Below are 23,700 nucleotides of genomic sequence, written 5' to 3' on the forward strand. Positions count from 1 at the left end.
AGGTTAAATAAGGATTTTGAATACTTGAGACAAATAAGACATGGATTATGTGAATGGGCAAGACAAAAGATTGAAGTGCTTTTGAACGGCGTATGGTAGTAGGTACCAGGTGTACCGGTATTGTAAGGACCGATGCCGGAGATGAGAAGCAGATACGGGGAGTCAACATTTAATAAGGAACAGACATGAAACAAGACAGGCACAGCGTCAGCACACGGGCAAAACAACGACATTCGACAATCAATGCAGCAGCGGGGGAAGGAGATGGGGAACTGACAAATATAGGGGAGGTAATAAACAGGTGATTAAGTCCAGGTGAGTCCAATAATACGCTGATGATGCGCGTGACGGGGAAAGGCAGGTGTGCGTACTGATGGTGGCAGGAGTGCGTAATGCTGGGGAGCCAGGCACCCTCGAGCGCCAGGGGGGAGGAGTGGGAGCAGGCGTGACAGGTATGAGTGTGTCAAGAACTGCAACGCTGCTGGGTTTTTCACGCTCAACAGTTTCCCATGTGTATCGAGAATGGTCCACCACCCAAAGGACATCCAGCCTACTTGACACAACTGGGAGAAGCGTTGAAGTCAACATGGGCCAGCATCCCTGTTGAACACTTTCAACACCTTGTAGAGTCCATGCCCTGATGAATTTAGGCTGTTCTGAGGGCAAAAGGGAGTGCAACTCGGTATTAGGAAGGTGTTCCTAATATTTTTAGCACAGTGTATTTCCAGCAACAAACAGCTTTTCCACTTTCACAACAGTTATTGGTTAATTCGTTATGCATGCTGAGAATCACTCCCAGAGATCTGAACCTTGATGCACTTCCCGGCAGAAGAGCACAGAAAGATGAGTGAACTCATTCCAGATGAAAATAGCATTACTGTCTAGAAAACGTTGCATGGAAGATTTAACATTTCATCTCTAAGTCATTAGTCATCTGCCGAACAACCTTTTCTGCCATAAATCAAAACTGTCCTGAGCAGAGTTGACTGAGATTCCATAAACCCATTGTCCACGCATTCTGAAAGTGGAAAGTTTGTGTTATCCTCCTTTCCCTGTTACCACAGCAGAGGCCATTCAAAACAATCACAATGAGTCACAAGTCTCCCTAAACTCTTCCATAACATAAAGCAAAGAGATATGTGAGAATGGACAGTGTAGAGAAAGTGAACTATGTCAGACTGAAGTCAGGTCCTGATCACCGGCACCTTGGAAAATCCTATTAGGAGAGCTGTTTCTACATGAAGGAGATGGGGACTCTCGTTGGAGGCACCTCTCCGCTACAGTGGCTCAAAACATAATAACAGAGTTGGCATGGAAACTCAAGACCTGAAAACCTCTACAATTGATACTATGGGACTTGAGAATTGATACATGATTCTAAAGGTGAACTTTCTCCAATTTGGGCCTTGGCCAGGTAAGGTTGAGAGCTGTCCAACAGTATTTGGGTTGATGGGTTTTCCATGTGGCCCATGTAACTGAACATTAGAGACTGTAATCATTATGGTCAGTGTTCAAAGACAGATATATGCACTCTGTGTGTAAACAGTAGTACAACACAGGAACCAATGTAGCAGAGAGAGCCAAGCAGTGTTCCTGGTTCCAAACAATGATGTCACTCTCTGACTCCTCACCTCCGGATAAACCAGATTACATAAGAGGGAAAATAAGGGGATCCTTATGATGTTTATGTGAGGGACACTGTACCAGTATATCAAATTTTCCAACAGTGTAAACTAGTCCGGCCTTCTGGTTGTTGTATCTGTGGTATTTCAACATAAATACTCACACTTCCAATGGCCTTTAGGGCAGGCAGCATTATAGATGTTTGACATCATGTTGGTTTCTCGAAACTCTGTGGTCATTATGACCCTCAGGGCTGGTTCTTTGTGATGCTCTGTGTTTTGACATTCACTCCGAGATCCCATCTCTCAGATGCATTGACATTTTAGACAAACAGCCATTCCACACAGGAGGACTGTTTAATCTAATACTCCAAAATGGCAAACAACTGAGCTCCTTTTTGTTCCAAACACTGCTGCCATTCAGGTCTTAACGTCAATCGCTGGAGTAATAGGGCTGTCTTTTGTTTCTTCTTTTCATGTATAAATATTATAAATTGTGTTATCGCAGGAGAGACATACTGTATCTAATCATGATCAATTAAGAGTGGGATCAACTGTAACGATCGTTGTCCTCCTCGGATGAGGAATGGGAAGGATCAGACCAAAACGCAGCGTGGCAAGTGTCCATGCGAATTTTAATAAATAAACTGAACACTGCAATAACCAACAAAGATAGAGCGTGAACGAAATGAAACAGTTCTGTAAGGTGAAGACACAGAAAACAACTACTCACAAACACAGGTGGGAACAGGCTACCTAAGTATGGTTCTCAATCAGAGACAACGATAGACAGCTGCCTCTGATTGGGAACCATACCAGGCCAAACACAGAAATACAAAACATAGAACAAAACATAGAATTCCCACCCCAACTCACGCCCTGACCAAACCAAAAATAGAGGCATAACAAAGGAACAAAGGTCAGGACGTGACATCAACATGCAAACTGTTTTGTGACAGACTTGGAAAGAAAACAGTTGAAGACAAACATCCTCTCAGTTCACAAACAAACACCACTACAATATCTACTCTGAGGCACACTGTGGCACACCCACCCCCACTGGATACCGCATAGGCACAAGTAACTCATGCACTGCAAAAATGCATGCTTTTATTAGAAAAGTCTCATTTAAAGATATTCTCCGGTACTTTTGCATACTTTTTAGCCAGTAGTTCTGAAAGTAGCACTTACAAACCAAAAGTGGTCCCCGAAAACTGCGTACTATGTCACATATGTGCAGATATGTGCACCACGTCATTGATCTCTTGCTCTCTCTGCTGTGTCCACTGAGACGTTGGGCCTGCCCTGCAACCTCATTGGATCCTGCTGGGAAAGCCTCTTGCTAGCTGTCACTCAAATGCGAGGGGATGAAGCTCATTAACTAGAACTCGCATTGTTAGGGGGCTGGCCCACGTGAGGGCAAATGTAGGGAAAATGGCATGGCACAGTTTCAGCTATCGCTTTCAAACTAGGGATTTCATGGCTTTTTGAGGTAAAACAGTAATTCTGCTCATAGATTATGCATATATATATACCACCCCCCACTGCGACCTGTACGCTCACGTTGGCTGGCCCTCGCTTCATACTCGTCGCCAAATCCACTGGCTCCAGGTCATCTACAAGTCTTTGCTAGGTAAAGCCCTACCTTATCTCAGTTCACTGGTCACCATAGCAGCGCCCATCCGCAGCACGCGCTCCAGCAGGTATATTTCACTGGTCAGGTTACTCCCAAAGCCAATTCCTCCTTTGTTCGCCTTTCCTTCCAGTTCTCTGCTGCCAATGACTGGAACGAACTGCAAAAATCACTGAAGCTGTAGACTCATGTCTCCCTCACTAACTTCAAGCACCAGCCTACAGAGCAGCTCACAGATCATTGCACCTGTACATAGCCCATCTGTAAATGGCCCATCCAACTACCTCATTCCCATACTGTATTTATTTATTTATTTATTTTGCTCCTTTGCATCCCAGTATCTCTACTTGCACATCTATCACTCCAGTGTTTAATTGCTATTTTGTAATTACCTCTCCACTATGGCCTATTTTATTGCCTTACCTCCCTTATCTTACCTCATTTGCATACACTGTATATATACTTTTCCTACTATATTGTTGACTGTATGTTTGTTTATTCCATGTGTAACTCTGTGTTGTTGTATGTGTCGAACTGCTTTGCTTTATCTTGGCCAGGTCTCAGTTGTATATGAGAACTTGTTCTCAACTAGCTTACCTGGTCAAATAAAGGTGAAATAAAAAAACTAAATATAACCTACACATTGACACATCCAGCCCAAAGCAGAAGGTTTAGAAAATACTTTCTTAGTTGCCAAAATACCAGAGGAAAAACTGGTTGAATCAACATTGTTTCCACATAATCTCAACCAAAATAATCAGTGAAAACATTGTATCACTGTGGAAAACTGATTGGATTAGCGAAAGTCTTAAATTTAAGGGCATTTCATCTTTTGTTCACCTAACTTTTTTCCCCGTTGAATTCGCATTAGTTGGAATTCACATTAGTTGTAAATGAAAACTAGACGTTGAACTGACGTCTGAATCCAGTGTGGCATGTCTTTAACATTGCCTGATTCAGCACATTACCTCAAATGCACTTCCAATTGCGGCAGTAACAATATCGCTTCCATAGAATTCCAGCCAAGGTCTTTTTAGCATCTTTGGCAACGCAACATTAACATTTAAAATAAAAACCGTAGCTAAAAGTATCTCGACCGTATTCTTTTCTCTGTGTCTGTGCATTTGGCCTCCACCGTTCTCATTCCCTAATGGAGGATGGAGGACTAAATACTCAGAAATCAGCCAGAGCTGAACACATTCCCACTCCTAGATTGCCACACAGCCAAATAAGGCAAAATCAGCTGTGATATCTGGTGAAAAATCCTGCTCCAGAACCTTGCTGCTTGATGGAATATGTTTACTTTGAACACCCCACACATTCTTATCGGATTACAAGCGTGCAAACACCATGGATGGGATTCCTCCAACAGTAAACTATAGAATAATTAAATAAAAACAGACACAATTTTACTGATCTAAATGCAATATGCAGTACATGAGTAATACATATCTGTGAGGAGAGGGAAATTGGAGGGAAATTGGACAAAAATGGGATTGTAAAAAACAAGACTATCCTTCTCCAATCGCGCATCATCAGGCAAATTATGTTTACAGGGTGGAATCCCAAAATAAATGTATAAAGTGATAAAAACAAATGTAACTAGTGCAAGAAATGTTATAGATAACAGAATAAGTAACATATCATTTTTAAATGTTTTCGGGGGAAAAAAAGCTGATTTAAAGGGGCTGTGGCAAATTTCAAAACTCTTCGTTGAAGGACTCACATGCTGACCAGACTGGAAGCATCGCGTGCGCGAGCGTCGCAAAATAAATGTAGAAATCCATATTATTAAATTATTGCACCCACACTGCTCGCGCGCGCCAACGAGCGTCTGCAACGCCATGGGCTAAAATATAAGTCATTCCTATTTCTGACACAGATCACGCAGAAAGTCCTACCTCTCCCATCTCCTCATTGGTTTATAGAAGCAGGTACCCACGTGCCATCTCCTTATTGGTTATACCCACGTGGGTGATTGAAAGACAAACTTTGTTGCCGGTTGTCGTGGTAATACAAGGAAAGTTTAGATGCGATAACCATATAAGTTCAAAGATGAAAATGAAAAAGTCTGAAAGGAGGAGAGATGACTAGAAATGATTCGGTTGACCGTTTTATGTGTGGATTAATTGTCTGAGTAGAGGACCTTGTGCATTTCAGGTAAACTAACAACTCAATGTTTATATCCCAGGACAAATTAGCTAGCAACAGCAAGCTAGCTAAATAGGACAAATTAACATTAGCTAGCAAGTGCAAGCTAACTAGCTAAATTGCCATACATGTTTAATGCTTTTTGACCTGTCCCCAAATTGTCATTGGTTCAGAGTTGGTTTTGATATTTTAACCTGCGTGTCGTGATCGCGTTTGGTGTAGGGGGACAAAATAAATGTATGCACGATAGCGCACGATGGTGCACGCACGCAGCCGGTTTGGGTTCCGTGTCAGGGAGGATACACTTAAGCTTCCATGCCAAAAGGAGGATATCGAGGAGGGGAGAGGACAGAGGATAAACGTTTTCCCAAACGAGAAAAGGTCTGTGAACTTGACTTCCGAGATATTTCTTGTACTCTGGATACCATGATTAAGTCGCATATAGTTTGGAGTGCTCTATTCACCTTGGACATTTGTCACAAATGCAATATATTTCCCCTACATCCGCACAGAGCTAAAGGCTAGCGCTGCCGCTTTCAAGGAGTGGGACACTAATCGCTTATAAGAAATCCCGCTATGCCCTCAGACAAACCATCAAACAGGCAACGCGTCAGGACTAAGATTGAATCCTACCACACCGGCTCTGACGCTCATCGATTGTGGCAGGGCCTGAGAAATATTACAGACTATAAAGGGATACCCAGCTGCGAGCTGCCCAGTGACGTGAGCCTACCAGACAAACTAAATGCCTTTTATGCTCGCTTTGAGGCAAGCAACACTGAAGCATGCATGAGAGCACCAGTTGTTCCGGAGCACCGTGTTATCACACTCTCTGCATGGCCAAGCACAACTCCAACACCATCATTATTAAGTTTGCTGACAAAACAACAGTGCTCCGTAGACCTGATCACCGACAATGATGAGACAGCTTATAGGGAGGAGGTCAGAGACCTGGCAGTGTGGTGCCAGGACAACAACCTCTCCCTCAATGTGAGCAAGACAAAGGAGCAAATCGTGGATTATAGGAAAAGGAGGGCCAAACAGGCCCCCATTAACATTGACGGGCTTAAGTGGAGCAGGTCGAGAGTTTCAAGTTCCTTGGTGTCCACATCACCAACGAACTATCATGGTCCAAACACACCAAGACATATGTGAAGGTGTCCACGCCATGCCTATTCCCCCTCAGGAGACAAAAAAAAATTGGCATGGGTCCCCAGATCCTCAAAAAGTTATACAGCTGCACCATCGAGAGCATCCTGACCTGTTACATCACCGCCTGGTATGGAAACTGCTCGGCCTCTGACCGTAAGGCGCTACAGAGGATAGTGCGTATGGCCCAGTACATCACTGGGGACAAGCTTCCTGACATCCAGGACCTATATACTAGGCAGTGTCAGAGGAAGGCCCAAAAAATTGTCAAAGATTCCCCCAAGTCATAGACTGTTTTCTCTGCTATTGCATGGCAAGCGGTACCGGAGCGCCAAGTCTAGGACCAAAATGCTCCTTAACAGCTTCTACCCCCAAACCATAAGACTGCTAAAAAGTAATCAAATGGCCACCCGGACTATTTACATTGACACTGCTGCTACTCGCTGCTTATTATCTATGCATTGTCACTTTACAAATGACCTTGATTAACCTGTACCCCCACACATTGACTCGGTACTGATACCGCTGTATATAGCCTCGTTATTGTCATGTAGTTTTCGTGTGTTACTTTTTGATATATATTTTTTAACTTAAGTTTATTTAGTAAATATTGCTTATTTAGTAGGTAACTCTATTTCTTGAACTGCATTCACGGTAAGGTCTACACTTATTGTATTCGGCACATATGACAAAAAGCATTTGATTTGATATAGTTCCGGTGAAGGGAAATCTTAACGCTACAGCATTCCAACTTTGTGGCAAAAGTTTGGGGGAAGGCCCTTTCCTGTTTTAGCATGACAATGCCCCCATGCACAAAGCGAGGTCCATACAGAAATGGTTTGTCGAGATCGGTGTGGAAGAATTTGACTGGCCTGCAACAGAGCCCTGACTTCAAGCCCATCGAACACCTTTGGGATGAATTAGAACACTGACTGTGAGCTAGGCCTAATCACCCAACATCAGTGCCCGACCATTTCTCTACACTCGCAATAACATCTGCTAACCATATGTATTTGACCAATAAAATAACATTTGATTTGATTTGACCTCACTAATGCTCTTGTGACTGAATGGAAGCAAGTCCCTGCAGCTATGCTCCAACATCTAGTGGAAAGCCTTCACAGAAAAGTGGAGGCTGTCATAGCAGCAAAGGGAAGAACAATTCCATATTAATGCCCCTGATTGTGGAATGAGACGATCGACGAGCAAGTGTCCACATACTTTTGGTCATGTAGTGTAGTTGTTCACAAACTCAGCTGTTAGATACAGAGATCAGTAGAGACATGTAGACTAATTAGATTGTGTTGAGACAACATACTACTTTGTAGAGAGAGAGAGGAAGACAGAGTTGGTGTTAGTTACAGGGACATTGGATAATTATGTAGTGAGTCAGAATAGTGTTAGTCAGCATGGGGTCACTGAACTTCACCACACCCTGCTGCTGACTCCCAGGAAATCTATGGGACTTTTCCCTCACGGCCCAGAATAGCAACCGCGTAACTGAATAGAAAAGAGATGCTCAAATACAGTCCATAGGTCACATCAATAGATGTGTGTAGTCGACGAAGATCAAGGGACCGACCCAATAACGTAAGGTTGCTGTACGTAACCCCGGTTCTATGACAATATGAGTGAAGTCACTCACTATGGGTTAAGCCTTCAATGGATGTGGTCAATAAGGAACTCCTATCATACAACGTGTGTAGACAGATCTCACACATATAAATCATAGAACTAGGATTACGTTAAGTAAACCATTTCAAATAATAATTTGGTCACTCAGTACGGGATATGGCAAACTGAAGTAGCATTGGTATACTCTCCAAAAGCAGCTAATCAACCCTCAGAGGCCCCAAAACTAAGCAACGTACATGCCAAAGAGGGTACAGTGACGTCCAGTCGGTAGAACCTCATGAAGGTATGGACGGTGCCCCAACATGCTAAATTGCAGATGTCTTGCACAGAGATGCCTTTGAACAGTGCCCATGACGCACCCATACCTCTGGTGGAATGAGCCCTTAGGGATGATACACCCTTGCTTTTATAAGCATTTATAATAGCATCCGCTATTAAGTCAAATTGTATTGGAATTAAGAAATATATAAATATTAGGACGAGCAATGTCGGAGTGGCATTGACTAAAATACAGTAGAATACAGTATGTACATATGAAATGAGAAAAACAGCATGCAAACATTATTATAGTGAATAGTCTTACATTTTTAAAGTGACCAGTGATTCCATTTCTATGTACATAGGGCAACAGCCTCTAAGGCCGCAGGGTTGGGTAACCGGGTTGTAGCCGGCCAGCGACGGCTATTTAACAATCTGATGGCCTTGAGATAGAAGCAGTTTTTCAGTCTCTCGGTCCCAGCTTTGATGCACTTGTTCTGACCTCACCTTCTGGATGATAGCAGAGTGAGCAGGCTGTGGCGCGGGTGGTTGATGTCCTTGATGATCTTTTTGGCCTTCCTGTGACATCGGGTACTGTAGGTGTGCTGAAGGGCGGGCAATGTTAAGACCGCACCACCCTCTGGAGAGCCCTGTGTTTGCGGGCAGTGCAGTTGCCATACCAGGCGGTGATAGTAGTGGAGGTGTTGTTTCCTACCTTCAACCCCTGGGGGCGGCCTGTCAGGAAGTCCAGGACCCAGTTGCACAGGGTGGGGTTCAGACCCTGGGCCGAGAGCGTAATGATGAGCTTGGAGGGTACTATGGTGTTGAAGGCTGAGCTATAGTCAATGAACAGCATTTGCACATAGGTATTCCTCTTGTCCAGATGGGATAGGGTAGTGTGAGTGCAATAGCGATTGCATCATCTGTGGATCTATTGGGGTGGTATGCAAATTGATGTAGGTCTAGGGTGTCAGGTAAGATGGAGGTGATATGATCCTTAACTAGTCTCTCAAAGCACTTCATGATGACAGAAGTGAGTACTACGGGGTGATAGTAATTTACTTCAGTTACCTTTGCTTTCTTGGTTACAGGAACAATGGTGGACATCTTGAAGCAAGTGGGGACAGCAGACTAGGATAAGGAGAGATTGAATTTGTCTGTAAACACTCCAGCCAGATGGTCTGCGCATGCTCAGGGGACACGGCCGTCTGGGCCGGCCACCTTACGAGAGTTAACATGCTTAAATGTCTTACTTTGGAACTATCACGGAGAAGGAGAGCCCACAGTCCTTGGGAGCAGGGGTGTCGGTGGCACAGTGTTATCCTCAAAGTGGACGAAGAAGGTGTTTAGCTTGTCCGGAGCAAGATGTCAGTGTCCACTCGTGTCTGGGCCGTTGAATTGAGACTTCGTCTCTGTCCTGACAGTCTGCCTGTTCGATTGCCTTACGGAGGGAATCACTACACTGTTGGTATTCAACCATATTCCCATGCCGTGGTTAATTGCGGTGGTCCATGCTTTCAGTTTTGCTCGAATGCTGCCATCTATCCAAGGTTTTTGGTTTGGGTAGGTTTTAATAGTCACAGGGGAACAACATCCCTTACACAATTCCTGATGAACTCAGTCACTGTGTCCAATGTGATGAACGCTGGTGAGAAATGGGCCTCACTGCGTGGGAGAGTGCCCAAGAGTTAAAGAGCTAGTCGCTTTTCTCAGGGCTCTCGTCGTAAAGCCTTTACTGGATAACAGTGGATGCTCGTGGGAGGGGCTATAGGAGGACGGGCTCATTGTAATGGTTAGAATGTAGTAACTGGAACGATATCAAACACATCAAACATATGGAAACCACATGTTTGACTACGTTCCTTAATTCCATTCCAGCCATTACAATGAGCTCATCCTCCTATAGCTCCTCCCACGAGCCTCCACTGCTGGACACAAACAGCGGAGTCGCTCTTCCTCCAGAGAGGAAAATGGCGCAGGGTGAAATACTGATAGCTCCAAAGTAAGGCAATGATAAGCTCTACTAATGTTAGACACAAAAGAGGGGTTAGGTTTCTAGTTAACCTTGAATATCCCCATGGGAAAACCCAGGCAAGAGGGGTGAACTGACAGTGTGTGCAGCTCTACCGCTCGCTTTGCGGATTTAATGACTAAAAGTAAGACAGTTTTGAATGAGAGAAGTCTCATATGTGTACTTTCCAGTGGCTCAACTGAGACATAGCCTCAAGTACAACAGATAGGTCCCAAGTTGGGACGAGCTGTTTGGACAACAGACGTAAGTAACGTGCACCCTTCATAAAACGACAGATAAGGGGATGATTTCCCACTGTGTCGTTGTTGAAGTCTACAGTATATGGCAGGCAGAGATGGAGGCCAGATAGACTTTAACAGTGGAGTAAGCCTTCTCCCTGTCCAGAAGCCCCTCCCGTAAGCAAAGTACCTCTGAAACAGAACACTGAAAGGGAATGGCCCGTTCCTGCTCGCACCATCTCTCAAACACACACAACTTGATATCATACAGTGAGCGCGTAGAAGGGGCCCAAGTGCTTTGAATAATTTCAACAAACCTAAGCAGTAGGCCTGTTGCATTAAGATTCATCCTCTCATGGGACAGGCCCGAGTACCAGGGTGTCTAGATGAGGATGGAAAATCTCCCTGTGTAAAATAATCTCTGCTAACCACAGCCGTCCTGGCCATCGGGGGGCTACCGGGATAAGAGACAACCTCTGTTCCCTAACTCTGGCTAGAGTGGGGAGGTAAAGACTGAGAGGAGGAAACATGTAAAGCTGTCCCCTTGGCCATGGGTACGCTAGCACATCCACCCCCAGTGGCACATTGTCATTTTCCATTGAAAATAACAACTGGCAGTGCGCGTTTCTACGCGATGTGAAAAGAACTAGGGACAGCCGTCCTTACAGTATTTCTCCCATATTTGGGCCACTAGAAAGGGCTGAAGCTTCCAATATACAGAAGCACTGTAAGCAACTCAAGGTAGTTTATGTGAGTAACACGGAGTTGTGGAGGCCACAATCCATTCACTGCTCTGCCCTGTGACAGATGCGTCTGTCGTCACACCCTTTCCTTGCAGACACTACCCCTAGGGGAGTGCCTTTGACTAAGATCAAGGGATTCCTCCAGTGGCAGAGAGCCGAAACTTATGGTAGGGATGCTTTTATCTTGTGATGGAGGTGACAAAGATAACACAGACGTACGAACAGGACCCATTGCGATATTTCTCCACTCCAGCGGGACCATTGATATGGTGGAAGCCATCAAACCCAATAAACAGAGACACATTTTGAGCGTGACCGTATGCCCAAGTCTGAACATGGAGATGCACTGGCAAAACGCAGTGACTTGCCTTTCCAATAGGGTGGCCTAGAACAAAATATAATTTACTCTTCCCGCAAGATATTCTATGATCTGTGTGTGCACCAAACAGCTCTTATCTGATTGATCCTGAAATCTAGCTCTGTGAGGAGGGTTGTAAGGATAGCTGTATTTCTCACTGCTTGCTGCTGTGTCTGGGTACAGAGCAGGTAACCGTCTATGTAGGCAGAGATTCTGAGCCCCCTGGACCTCCGAGGGGTCAGTGCCACATCCACACATTTGCTGAAAGTCAGTGGGGCTAGTGAAAGGCTGATACTCATAGGGCTGGACCTGAAAGGCGAACCTGAGAAATCTCCTGTGTGCTGGCAAAATGTTGATTTGAAAATAGGCATCCTGCAGATCAACTGCAGATCAACTGAACCCTTTGCTTTGACGAATCGAGCAAGACAGCACGTTGTGCATAAGCATACAGAACGTGAGCTTTTTAAAATAGCTGCTGAGGACCCGTAGGTCCTTTTGTGAACCAAAATGTAACGAGTGTAGAAGCCTAGTTGGCTTTCATCTGCTGGTATTGCTCTGATAGCTCTTTAGGTGAAAAGAGAGGAGATTTCCTGCTCTAGTATTTGAGCCGAGTTGCGCTCGCTACAACACCATTCTGATAAAAACAGGTGGTCTTCTGTCAAACTTAACCCTTGGTAACCATGGGCAAGACTGCATATTTGCACCAGTTCTCCACACTTGTGGCAAAATGGCTACGGACCGTAGTGCCCCTCTGGTGGCATTATAGGGATTCAACTATTGGTTATACTATTGGTTATACTATTGGTTATATGTTCTGTGCCCTTGGCAATAATCTTGTGTGCAACAGTGGTATATGTTTATTGAAAAGGCAGTGTTTGTGCACGAAACGGGTACAGTGCTTTGTGGCAACTGCTCCCCGGTGCTTAATTTGTAAATTGGGAGGTGCCGGAACAAAAAGTGAGTACGAGAGGGGGGTGACCTGAGGAGCTCTGAGGTACCGGAATGCACGAAGAAAATTAAACCTTTAAAATAAAGCATTGCATGCATATAATCACATTTGCATAGTGGCATAGAGCAGTGGAGTAGAGGCACTTATGGAAGTTGCACACACATTTTTAGTAGCCTGGGGTCAGGGAAATGTGGCCTTTTCTAAACGCATTTCATGCAATTGTACAGAATATTACATGACTGGAGACTTTGGGAGGATCTTTTTCTTTTTTCTTTTTGGAGCTAAGATAGGCGATTAGCATGAGGTTGTAAGTAACAAGAAAACTTCCCAGGACATAGACATATCTGATATTGGCAGAAAGCTTAAATTCTTGTTAATCTAACTGCACTGTCCAATTTACAGTAGCTATTACAGTGAAATAATACCATGCTAGGAGAGTGCACAATTTTGAACATGAAAAGTTATTAATAAAGAAATTAGGCACATTTGGGCAGTCTTGATACAAACAGAAATGCAATGGTTCATTAGATCAGTCTAAAACCTTGCACATACACTGCTGCCATTTAGTGGCCAAAATCTAAATTGCACCTGGGCTGGAATAATACATTTTGGCCTTTCTCTTGCATTTCAAAGATGGTACGAAAAAATTACAAAAGAACGGTTGTTTTTTTCTTTGTATTATCTTTTGCCAGATCTATTGTGTTATATTCTCCTACATTTCCACAACTTCAAAGTGTTTCCTTTCAAATGGTACCAAGCTTCATGGCCTGAGCTACAGGCAGTTAGATTTGGGTATATCATTTTAGGCGAAAATTGGAAATCCTTAAGAGGTTTTATTAATACAGCAGAAATAATCGAAATGACAGGCTACTTTGACACTGACAAACTGAGAATCTGTGATCAATAAAAACGACCTTGTCTTGAATCCATCATTAGCCTAAGCCTAGGTGTGTGGAGACGCATATTGTAAACTACAATATGAGGAGGAAATTGTAGTCCTAAGGTGATGGCCGATACGCTCGTGCCAAAAGGCAATCTCTCTCTTGCTTTACTTTGTAAAACAATATTTGGAATTTGATATAATATTTTGGCAGCCTCTACAGACAGATTTGTCTTGTCATTTCAGCAGGAGCCATTTACTTTCCAAACTGTTTTTTTCCCACGATTGCATTTGAAATATTGCCAAAGGCCTGTTTTGTCTGCATGCTGTTCACTGACAGATTTGCCGTGCATTCCCAACTGTAAACTGAGCCTTGTTATTGGGCTACACACAATCCATAGCTAGGCACATGTTTTAAAGAAGCTATTGATAGTCGGTGGTTATATAATAAGCCTTCTCGTGGTGCAGTAGGGTATTCTGAATGATTGAATTTCTTTCTGAACAGACAACAGTAACTCTATAACTTTAGTAAATGCAATTTATCAGAGGTGTTCTGCTCCTCCAGAATCCTTCGCGCGTATCTGCTTGTATAAGGAAATAAATGATGAAGTGCGGTGAGAGTTGCAGGCTCATGTCTATCAGAGCAGAGGGAGGGAGATATATAAAGTGAATCTCATTCTAGTTCTGTGAGAGATACCGGCACACTTATTACAAAGCCACAGCCACACATTGGTCTCAAACAGCGGTTACAATGTTGCGCAAACCAATTAATGTCACGCCCTGACCATAGTTTACTTTGTATTTTCTATGTTTTGATTGGTCAGGGTGTGATCTGAGTGGGCATTCTATGTTACATGTCTAGTTTGTCTAGTTCTATGTTCGGCCTGATATGGTTCTCAATCAGAGGCAGGTGTTCGTCATTGTCTCTGATTGGGAACCATATTTAGGTAGCCTGGGTTTCACTGTGTGTTTGTGGGGGATTGTTCCTGTCCTTAGTGTTTGTTTGCACCAGTTTAGGCTGTTTCGGTTTTCATTACGTTTATTATTTTGCACTGTTTGTATTTAGATTCGTGTTGCTATAGTCACAATAAACATGGATCGTAATCTACACGCCGCATTTTGGTCCGACTCTCCTTCTCATAAAGAAAACCGTTACAATTAATCAAGAGGTAACTCCAATGAACATGTTTTTATTCAAATGTGTATATTGCTAAATATTGTTACATAATGTACTGGATCCGGCTAAATAGGATCCGGAACAAAACAGTCGAAAACGGAGAAGTACCGGATCCCGAAGAGAGTATTCAGAAGTATTTTGACCTCATAAGGAAGAACCAAGTGAGGTGTGATGGAGCAACAGCGCGTTAGAAAGGAGCGGGGTCCCCCCTGTTGGCTGTTGCTCCTGTCTGTCTACGGCTTTGCATGAAATTAGTTCCTTATTGACCACGCCCAACGAAGGCGCTACCCATACTGAATAACCGAGCAATTATTTGAAATAGAACTTACAACAAAGCCATGACTATATTAGCTTTCATCTTCGCCGGTAACTTACAGGGAAACTTTTAATATATTAACTCTAATCTGGAAGCCCAAAAAATAACTGTTATTACAAGAAAGTGTTTCACAACAGGATTTCTCTCACCAGCTGTGTTTTTGAGTCAAGTGTTGCATCAGGATGATCTTATGAAAAATGAGTTGGCACTCTATGTTTCTCTATGCATTGTCACCCAGACCTCTCCTCCTCCTGTCTGTGGTAGGAGGTTTTCTGTGACTGGGTCCAGCTCTAATCTCCTCCACTGCATTGTTATCCCAGGAAGTATGGTTGTCAGGACAGCCACAAATGACACCTTATGAGTTGTAGAACCTCTGCTACCAACAGTATCCACCACAACAGGCAGCCTGCCAGAGCCCCGCCTGGGTAGAGGGAGTGTCTAAGGCCAGGTGAAGTAACAATAGCTAAACGTTCCCTTATATTGTCCTCATACCAAACATCATGGAAATATGTTTCAGCTTGAAAGAGAATGGGCGGAACTCAACAATTGGTACAGTGATACAAACATTTGACGTTATGTGACATAAATCCATCATAATGAGGTGTATTACCAAAAAGTACAGTACAAGGTAGTAGCATAGCTTCAGTATAGTGAATTGGTGTGCAAAGTCACTTTATGGATAACTCGATTTGACCCTTAAAGTGCACACAACTAACCAAACTAGTGACATCCTCTCTATTGATTGTATTTCTATGACTGACCTCTTCCATTGGTTTCTGTGTGTAGGGCTGTGCTGAGCAGAAAGAGCAGGTTAATCATTGGCTCCATAATGTTGTTCCCAGCCATGAGAAGTCCTGCTCAGAGTTAGACTATTAAGGACACAGACCAACCAAAACACAGACATGTTTGCTTAAGGTGGTGATTTTGTTTGTAGTGCTATACAGGTCCTAAAAACTTCTGGCCTTTCCTTAATATCAGACCGCATAACATCCCTTCATCTCTATCCTTTAATGGAGATGCTTCATTTTTGGGGGGAAACAACACTCATGTCTACTACACTACTACTCTCCAGATGAGTGGGAGGCAGGTAATACCTTATCACATAATCTCACACAATGTAGTAAATTCCAGGGGATAAATTATGTAAGAAAGCAGTAAACCTGAAATGATCATTAGTATGTTTTTACTTGAACAGGATGTTGGAAGATAATCACAAACAATCTGATCTTTTTCAAAAACCTGAGGGGTGACTCATCATCAGGTTGTTATTATAAAGATGTCCTCTAAAGGTTAATCACACACTACTGCCTTGTCTCCAGACTACAACTTGGCACATGTGAACACATTGCCATAGACCATACAAGGACCTGGACCCGTCCTGTTTATTACATGCGCTTATTGAGGGATACACACATTTATCAGAAAGAAACTATTCTGCCTCCTTGTATGGTGCTCCCTCCCCTCAGCCTGCTGCTTGGGGGAGCCAAGGCTTCCGTGTCACTTGTCAATAGAGACACTATACAGCCTCACTTTGAGGGGGCCAATAATAATATGACTGCTGAACTAGAGAGGGATTGGAGATTTCAGGGAGGTTACTGTACTCATATTAGAGCTCACGCAGTGCTATGCAAGGTAGTTCAGCCCTTACACAACTACAAAAGAACAATCACAACCTTACACAGTGTAGGCAAATATGCCATCACAGGGCACACAAAAACAATCACACAGCAATATGGGTAGCTTTTTGTATATATGCAAAGCAGAGTGAGTATAGGCTGTGGTGATGGAGCAAGAGATCTCAGGAGAACTCAAAGAGGATCCGTGCAGGGTATAGAAATCATCCTGACATCCACAATAAGCCCCAAGATGAAGGGTGAACATGTCTGGAGCCAGAGGGCCAAAGAGCCCTGTGTTAAGGGCATTGTCCATGATAGGGATATCTATTTCCACACCGTTAATAAGGTAGCCCCCATGATTATAGCACAGTATACCCAAACCCATGGATAGAGCAGTGAGTAATGACCATAATAACACAGCCCCCTTCTCTCATTCACACCCTCTGTGTTCCTGTAATGTGGCAGGGGTGCATCAGAGCTGCCTTCTCCTCCACTCATTCACAAACCACAACTAAGACTGTTTCTCTAGGACAGTTCACAGCACAGACCTCATCACTGAGGGTAGCAGAATAAAATAGCCTTCTTCTGTCAGAATGAGACAGCCGTAACTTCAGGTACACTATACTGTACTGGATCTCGCTGTGACCATCCTCTCAGTTTGCTGAGTCTCTTTTAAAAAAAACACTGACAAATTCCTGGGAAGTCTGCTGCACTAATCCTGTGAAGCAAGCAGATAAGCCCGGAGCAGATAGGCAAACAGGCAGGTTACTCAACCCTTCAATAAAAACAGAGCAAAGCAGAACCTACCACAGCCCCATGATCACATAGTTAGTTATTGTGTAAAATATCTGGCTATGTTGACAAGAGTATCTAAAGTTATGTCATCCTACTTCCTCAGCATGGGAAAAGTTTAGGCTACTCACCTCTGATAAAGAATCCCAGGGAACACCACACCTCTCAAAGGTCTATCTTCTCCGTGATGCATGTAAGCCCAATATGTTGTGGGCAGTCCCACTCTACAACCTGCCTCTCCCTCTCCCTCTCCCTCTCTCTCTCTCTCTCTCTCCTACCTCCTCCTGTGAAGGACTTCCCGGTTGACAGGCATTGCCGTGGCAACCCCTGGACCCTGTTCAAAAGGCACCCTCCTCTTGGCTTGTCAGCGCGGGGCTTCTTCAATGAAGAGTGCTCATCGTAGTGATATTTCACACAGTGCAGGGTGAAGGCAAATAGTGAATCACCTCCACCTCCCCAATACCCCACACTGCCCCTCTCTCTATCACCCACTCTCTCTTTCTCTCCCATGACTCCCTCTCTTTTGTGCTGCTGCTTGTGTCTTTTCTGGGGGCACATACAGGCCAGGTCTCTTTCCAGTTAAAGAGAGACGGGAGTGAAGAGGAGGGGAGAAAAATAACTCTCTCAGTCCAGGAGGGTTCTCTGAGGGTCCCCTGACATCATTAGTCTTTGAGGTGGTCAACCCCCATGGATCGCACTGACACTGGACCCACCACTTGACTCACTCACTCAGACACAGACAGACAGATAGAGCTTGTCTTTCTCACATCCCCTGCCCTTCCCCAGATCATTTACATTCAGCTACAACAGCTTAGACTGAGGGGCACGATGACTAGAGAGAAACTATATGTGAGGGGAGGTGAATCCATTTGAATTTGCTTCAACCACTGCCAGCTGATATACAGAATAATCCAGACATTCTGTATTCAGATATCTAGATTGTCTTTCATAATATGTAGCCCTTGGAGCATACAGACCATAGAACAAGTACATGAGAGAATACAGTAAACGGAACTACACAGTGTTAAACTTACAAGCAGGGTGAAGCACATGCTCTCAAATTCCTCAGTTGTTCTCGTTACCATACATGGCAAATTAGAACTAGGTTTTCCAGGTTGTCTGCAGAGTTTGCCAATGGAGAGAAACAGGATACAAACCTGAGGATTTACATGCTGACATAACTGTTTCTGTCTCATATGTCTCAGGTACTGAGTTAGCCTTTACATGTTTCACATTGCAGGTGGTAGTACACTCACCTTTATTGCACTTTAACCTTTTAACCAGTCACACCAGCTAAAAAATAGACATTATTTGGTAAGCAGTGTGTGTGTGTGTGTGTGTGTGTGTGTGTGTGTGTGTGTGTGTGTGTGTGTGTGTGTGTGTGTGTGTGTGTGTGTGTGTGTGTGTGTGTGTGTGTGTGTGTGTGTGTGTGTGTGTGTAAGCCCCATGCCTCGGAGAGTTTGAGGTTGGAATAGAAGGAGTCAGCTCTTTTTGAATAATTCAGCGGTCTGGCTTGGGACAGTGAAACTCAGTCAAATACCAGGCAGTGTCCATTTACTGAGTCTGTACCACTGCTCCAGAGATTGTTTTTGCCAAAGGAAAATGTTGTTTTTCACCCCTAGAAGAAGGAACGCTTCTGGATAGTTTGTGCTGTAGTGGAAGAGGCTATAGGGCCCAGTTAGAGCAGTCAGGCAGGCACAGTCCCCCGCTGTGACCCAATCCTACACCCTGTCACTCTGTGGCTCAATGAGGTGCAAGAGGTGATTGCTGCTTTGGCCGAGGACCCAGCACCTCTCTCACAAACACACTCCCCCCTCCCTGTCTTCTTCTCTCCCATACACATTTCTCTTTCCATCACTGTCATTTTGTCTGTACCTCCCTCCAGTGATAAATATTATATTTGGAGGGATGGGAACTGTAGCCTGTTTTTTCCACTGTCCCGCCGAGTCCATAGTGTGGTATTTGTAACAGTGATGGGATTCTAATGAATCAACCTTAGCAACTCTCAGCTCTGTGCCAGAGTAGTAAATCCCTCCTAGCAACTTTCAACTTTCAAACACATTCAAACCCTGTTCTGTCTCTGTGGTATGTTCCAATATGTTCCGTATGTTTCTATGAAGCAATCATACCCATTGCATGGGTCATTAAAATCCCATGCAACAACCAAAGACCATACCAAGTGAGGGAATACATCATGATATAAAGCTCTGTTACATAACAGTCAACTACCTAACTACCCAACTAACCTACTTTTCTACTGGTTGGGGAAAACATTTCCCAGTGAAGCACTAAACTATCTGAACATTCATCATGCATTTGGAAACAAACTGCCTATAAAACAAGCCATTTGGTTTCAATCAGGCAGTCAGATTTTTAGAGAGATTTAATAACTAAGAGTTTAATGTAACTAAATATTGTTTAACACTGAAAGACATCCAATAAATAAATAAATAAATCCTTGAGAAAAATGTAATAATAACAATCATCATAATAATTCACAATGGTTTATACCGAGCTAAAGCGATGCATAATTCCACAATGCTTTAAGCTAGAAATTGCTGGAAGTGGTGTTGGAGGGCCAGTGGGAGGCACTCTTTCCTCTGGTTTAAAAAATATCCCAGTACCCCAGAGCAGTGATTGGGGACATTGCCCTGTGTAGGGTGCTGTCTTTTGGATGGGATGTTAAATGGGTGTCCTGACTCTCTGAGGTCATTAAAGGTCCCATGGCACTTATCGTAAGAGTAGGGGTGTTAACCCTGGTGTCCTGACTAAATTCCCAATCTGACCCTAAAACCATCACGGTCACCTAATAATCCTCAGTTTACAATTGGCTCATTCATCCCCCTCCTCTCCCCTGTAACTATTCCCCAGGCTGTTGCTGCAAATGAGAACGTGTTCTCAATCAACTTACCTGCTAAAATAATGGATAAATAAAATGTAAAAAGCTGTAAAATGCCAGAGAAAGACACAGCTCTGATGCACTTGGAAATATAATTTAAGAAGCTGAGCTATGAGCTAAATTTGAAGAGTAAAATAAATGCTTTGACTCTTGAGAAGTAATCTTATATAATGTGTGACTCTGTCACTATCAATTGATCTAATCACTTTCTATAAAAGAGAATATGTATAATTAAATTGAAGGTTTATATAAATTATTATAATAAAATATATTTGGTAGCAGAATATTATTTGGAGAAATTGGGTCTGAACTTGAATTTCCTTGTCCATTATTATTAAAATATGTTTTTTATTTATTTTACCAGGCAAGTCAGTTAAGAATAAATTCTTATTTTCAATGACGGCCTAGGAACAGTGGGTTAACTGCCTGTTCAGCTTGTCAGCTCGGGGGTTTGAACTTGCAACCTTCCGGTTACTAGTCCAATGCTCTAACCACTAGGCTACCCTGCCGCTAGGCTACCCTGCTGCCCCATGAATCTTGTTAAACTACATAGAATTGCAGGAAATTAGCTATAAAACAACAACATTTTCTAGGTCCCTCAAATTAAACCAAATCAAGCTTGTGGTGTTTTTAATATAGGCTAACTCAGTAAGCAATAATAAAAAGGCGGGCCTTGGGGAAAAAAGGCTCGGAACCCCTGGCCTACATGATCATCACGGTCACCCATACAGCCAGATATACACAGTGACAGTGTTGTTAAAATGCCTTTCAGAAGGACACAACAGCACCATAGGGGTTGTGTGTTGCTTTGCATGTAAACAACAGTCTGGTCAGCGGTCGGTGCATCCCACAACCGTATGAGCCATGCAGACTGATGATGAAGCCAACCATTCCCATGCATTCCTCTGCCTATATTATACTCTACTCTGGGGGAATGCTTGTCTCCTCTGGTATGGGAGGTAAGCTATGATAAGAACCCTCTCTCTTTCAGCACCAGAGCTCACAGCCCTCATGCACACTGAGTATCAGAGTAGACGAATGGACACATGAAGATATGCATGTCGTGGTTGTTGGCCCAAAGAGGAAATCCATTTGGAGCTCTCAAGGTTAGCTACTTCCAGTATAAAGAGCCCAGCTAAACAAAGACAACAGGGACCACAAACATAGAAGTGGACATTATGGTTTAAAATACAGATGTGGGATCTTAATTTGAGCCAGTTTGCTACAGCAGTAAGGTAATCCTGCAGCAACAGGAAATTGTGAATTATTATGTGGATTATAATTAGTGGACATTTTTGTAAGGGTTGATACATTTTTCTCAGCAACAAAAGAGAGATCAAATGAAGATCCTACTGTACTTCTGTTCTTGAAAAGCCCTTAGATGGGTTAAGTTCCCTTTACGTTTGGTAATAAATGTATCATGACAAAACACTGATGTGTTGAACGAATGAACATGTTAATGTATACAGTATGTACAAATGAACATGCACAGTATAACCAGAGGAGCAGTACTGAAGTGGTTACATTCAGCATAGCTCTCAGCCCAAAACAACAGCCACAACATCAGAAACCTGTCTTTCCGTGGAGGAGGTCTGATTCCTATCTGCTCAACCAAAGACAGATAGCTCCTTCCTAAGACAATGTTAGAACCCTACAAGAACAATTCGGCTGCAACTCAACTGTTGCACAACAATGTTCAGAAAGAAAAGTAATTGACACGCATGGAGAACTAAAGATAAACACAGTTCCATTTCCCACAGTTCAAGTGTATAATCCGGTCATTACGCTCCCCATCTCTTCAGCCCTCTAGGTGATAGAGCCAGAGCGAGCGGGAGACTCTGACAACATGAACTGTTTGTGTTTTAGTCTTGGCGTGGAGCAGCAGAGACAGACAGAGAGAGTCGTACTTACAGATCAGTGCAGCGCAGGCCGAGTAGAGAGGTCTTCTCGGTATAGTACAGAGGGAGAGAGAAAGAGAAGGAGGGAGGGAGAGAACCACTGCTGCTGGCCAACAGGGTGTCTTTTATCTTCTGCGAGTGACTCAGCTTGTGTGTGTGTGTGTTTTGTGTGTGTGCAACACCCCTCACTCCACTCTACAGCTCATCAGGGACTCTGTAATAGTTTCCATCTGCAGCTGGAAATAATAGAAATTCCCATGCAGGCACAGCCTCAGTGGAACCACACTTTTGTTTTTCATGAGCAGGAACAGAGGAGGCCATTTTCACATCAACCTAAATATACAGACTTGTGTTTGAGATCAATCTAGTAGTAGTGTGGTGCTCCATTCAGAGTCCGAGGCCTATTTGAGAGAAAGATATACAGATTTGCTGAACTAAACTGTAAAAAAGGCCCTTCCTTCCAGCCAATCAGGGTGCTTGATTATCTGGTTGGCCATGAATCAAGTGCGCATGCGCACCATACCGCTTAGAATCTTCCAGAATTTACTTACTAAACGGCCATATAGCACAATCTTTTGCTGTAATAGTAACATGCACATAATGATAAATCCAACCATGCAATGATTAACTGCCAATTCTGTACTTAGGAGATGGCATGCATTAGTTACACAGGTATGAAGTTATATGTAACAAGATAACTAACACTAGCAAGGTTTCAGTAGCATGCATTAATCAGAAACAACCCCCAACAATATAAAGCGCCTATTAGAATAAACACTTAAAGCTTGGTTGCAAACCAAACTTGTGTCTTCTTCTGTTCAAGCCGATTCTAAATTTCATTTTGGATTGGAGATGTTTAATATGAGTCTGGAAGGAGAGTTTACAGTCTAGCCAGACACCTAGGTATTTGTAGTTGTCCACATATTCTAAGTTAGAACCGTCCAGAGTAGTGATGCTAGTCGGGTGGGCGGGTGTGGCTAGCAATCAGTTGAAGAGCATGCATTTAGTTTTACTAGTGTTTAAGATCAGTTGGAGACCACGGAAGGAGTGTTGTACGGCATTGAAGCTCGATTGGAAGTTTATTAACACAGTGTCCAAAGAAGGGCTAGATGTATACAGAATGGTGTCGTCTGCATAGAGGTGGATCAAGGAATCACCCTCAGCAAGAGCGACATCTAGAAAGAGAGAGTCTAAATGTCCAAGAGCAACATTTAGAAAGAGAGGGTCCAGATTGTCTAGCCCAGCTGATTTGTACAGGTCCGGGTTTTGCAGCTGTTTCAGAACATCTTCTATCTGGATTTGGGAGAAGGAGAAGCTGGGGAGGTTTGTGCAGGTAGCTGCAGGGCAAGTAGTTGCAGGGGATGCAGAGCAGTT

General features: G+C 43.5%; 1 protein-coding gene across 7 annotated transcripts in view; it reads right to left on the bottom strand.

The window, feature by feature from the left end:
* Positions 1-22,465, bottom strand: part of LOC110525662 (vinexin) — a 53,730-nt gene extending 31,265 nt beyond the window's left edge. For 4 of the 7 annotated variants that reach the window (XR_002473806.2, XR_002473805.2, XM_021605992.2 and 1 more), the window contains exon 1: positions 17,661-17,801. The gene's annotated coding sequence lies outside the window, so the exon portion shown is untranslated. Of the gene's footprint in view, positions 1-17,660; positions 17,802-22,339 lie in introns of those variants that run through there. The other 3 variants (XM_036979774.1, XM_021605990.2, XM_021605991.2) reach the window with 2 other exon arrangements.
* Between the last annotated feature and the right edge of the window lie 1,235 nt (positions 22,466-23,700).

The sequence above is a fragment of the Oncorhynchus mykiss genome, chromosome 6 (assembly GCF_013265735.2).
Source record: "Oncorhynchus mykiss isolate Arlee chromosome 6, USDA_OmykA_1.1, whole genome shotgun sequence".
NCBI lineage: Eukaryota > Metazoa > Chordata > Actinopteri > Salmoniformes > Salmonidae > Oncorhynchus > Oncorhynchus mykiss.